The sequence below is a fragment of the Charadrius vociferus genome, unplaced genomic scaffold (assembly GCF_000708025.1).
Source record: "Charadrius vociferus isolate BGI_N301 unplaced genomic scaffold, ASM70802v2 scaffold564, whole genome shotgun sequence".
NCBI classification, from domain to species: Eukaryota; Metazoa; Chordata; class Aves; order Charadriiformes; family Charadriidae; genus Charadrius; species Charadrius vociferus.
This window is the reverse complement of record NW_009647940.1, coordinates 560,438-563,481: the sequence shown is the minus strand read 5'-3', so window position 1 is coordinate 563,481 and position 3,044 is coordinate 560,438.

Below are 3,044 nucleotides of genomic sequence, written 5' to 3'. Positions count from 1 at the left end.
AGCCCCCCCGCGCGGACCGTTAGCTTGGAGCAGGCGCAGTGCGCAGAGCGCGCGCGGCCCCGGCAGGCGGTGAGGGGAGGCGGAGCTGTGAGGCGCTGCCGAGTCCTCGGGGGGGTTCCAGCACAGGCACGAGTTGTTCTGACTGAAAAAAAAGTGCTCAAGACAGTCTTTAACGGGGCCTAAAGCACACCCTCCTGAGGGGAGTCCGGTCTCCCTCCCGGGAAGGCCCCGGCGGAGGCAGGCCCCGAGCCCGGCCTGAACGCTACGGAGGCAGTTGCTACTCAACCTCGGTAGATACACCACCGCCCGCGCCCCCCAGGGGCAGGGCTCCTCAGAGGGGCTCACGGCCTCTCTCCCTCGCCTCTGAAGGCAAGGGCCCCAGAGCTGCAAGCAGGACAGTACAACTTAAGTTTATGGTAAGATACCAAGGACTAGTTTTACTAATATTAATAGCAATGTGGTTTAACGTTAAGCACAGAACAGAGTGCAAGAGGTACGCTGGTTGGCAAAGTTCAAGATATTCCTTCCAGCTTTTAAAACGTGCAGAAAAATGTGTGTTTTAACTTGGCAGTCTTGGGATGAGGGTTACCAAGTAACAAAGCCCAGCCTTTGTGTAAGCTTTTCAATTAGGTTCTCAAACTCCATAAAGGCGGTCAGCATCGACTTCCTTGTATATTGTAGCAAATGATCTATCTTTCATATAATAGCTCTTCTGGCATCTGTCCAGTCGAGAGTAAATTAAACGGGCCATTAAGCACTCAAATACTATGATAACTAATACATTCAAGGACAGGCTAGTTCATGATCTGTTCACTTTTTAATCAACGACTTTATTTAAAAGTACCACTTGCACTGATGTCTCCTTGAAGATGTTCAGCCAGTCTGAGTGAAGAGTAAGGGTCCTTATAGCTCAGAGACTCACAGATGCCTCAGATTTAACTAGAGCTAATGGCATAGAACATAACTGGGTCACTGTGGCCAGTATTGCTTTAGTATCACATAACTGGGGATGCATTGTAAAATTCAATTGCGTTTCCTAAGAAAGAAGTAGCAGACATACTCAATAAATCCAAGTCCACAACAAATACACTTCCTTTCCTTTTCAAATACACTTAGCACATTTTCCAGTCAGAAATCTCCAATTGCTCAGTAATTTAAGGAAATCTGACACCAAAGGGATTGTGTTAGGAACAGATAAAGGTTAGAGAAAGATGCACGTGCTTGCACATCAGTTTTCTTAGTTTTGCAATACCTCTATCTGTACAAATCAAGTCTTACTTCTTTCCTAAAAAGAAAGAAAAAAAAGCAGTAGGTTGTACACGTCATGACACGCAACTGCTAATACCTTCCAGCTAGATAGCAGGCTTCTCTTCCCTTCTCTGTCCCTCCTTCCCCTGTACATGTCATACACAATGCATCTTCTTATGCTGCTGCAGGTCATTTACTGCATTTCTTCTAGGTCTTAGCCCCTGTCTATCCCAACCAAACCCACTCAGGCTTAAGTGAAGATAACTGCAACACAAAGAAGCTTATAGGAAGGCGGGGGGAAACCCTCAGTTGTCCTCCATGCCTGAGAACCAACTGAAGCCAGAAATGGAAGCGTGAAATACCTGCACTTCCTTATTTCTTTCCCCGATCCCATTCTAATCCCTCTTTCACACGCTCTTGCAGAGAGCACAGTCTGCCCATTTGACTGTCAACCAGAAAAAAAGTGGACACACAGTGTCACCTAGTGGCACCAGAAAAATCACTGTCTGGTCTCCAGCTTCCAGTCTTTTTAAAATGCCACCTCATTGTAAAACGAGTATGAATCCAATCTTCAGACTTAATTTTTAATGTAAAGGACCGAACTTTATTGAAGGTTTCATAGTTAGCAGGACTGTTAAGAAAGCAGAATATTTTACACCTCAAGTATAGTTACGAGCTAATTCTCATGAGAATACAGTACAAATAAAAGCTAATATAAAAGGACATCCTCCTTCCACTGTTCAAGATTTCATTATTTGTAAAACAAATGAAGTCAAGTTTTAAAATGTACTAAGCTTCAATGCTAGCAATCAAAGTTTCACTGTTCAGATAGTTTTATTCCAGAGATTTTGCAATGCAGCATCATTTCACAGCCATAATGAAAAGATTTACGGCAGCTTGATAGAAGTAGAATTTCAAAGTTGTCAAAAGGCCTTAAAAATATTATCTGCAGCTTAAAATGAATGATGATGAACTCCAAGTTAAAAAAAAAACCAAAAAAAAACCCAAAAAACCCAAACCACTTCAAATGCATATGAAATGCAAAAGTAATGCCCTGCAGGCTACTGCATAGTGTTGATTTGTCCTCAAAGAGATCTGTCAGTCAGCACAGCTTCTGGATAAGCACTAAAATACATATGTTCCAGCAACGGGCACACCATTCCAGTTGCACGGAGAAAAAGAGAGTAGGGAGTCTTCACAATTGATCATAGGCAGTTTTGAGAAACACATTGCACCCCGTTTAAGATGCTTTAGTTGTTGGATACTAAGCACATAAATGTTTTTATTATTAAAAAAAAAAAATCCCAGTTGTGCCCTTTACATGTATTAAAGTGCATTAAGTTATGGTTTTTAAAGCAGGCCAGAAAGTCCCTTTGAAATTGGTCCCTAAGCACTGCAGTAGCATTTGTAGTGGTAAAAGTAGTGTATTACAGAAAGCCTGTTTCACACCACCATTGCGAGGAGAGCAAAATTCCGTAAATTGTTACTGAAATACATACTGAAGCTCAAAAAGGGTAAGACAGTAGGAGTACAGAACAGCTCTGTTCTCGTGCTGTGGACAGAGATTACCTGTTGAAGCTACCCCACAGCCAGATACTTGTTTCCGTGCACCTAAATAAAGTCTTTGCAGGCTTCCAGAGTATTTTTCTAGCGGAGATAATTTGAACATAGGATTCCCTTAAAGTCGATGTGCAGTATAGCATCGCTTTCATGGAGGACAGCTGTTTGTTAAAGCTAAAAACACCGATTTAGAAAGGCCCAGCACCTTGCAGCAAGTTTTCTAGTAAAAGGCCAAT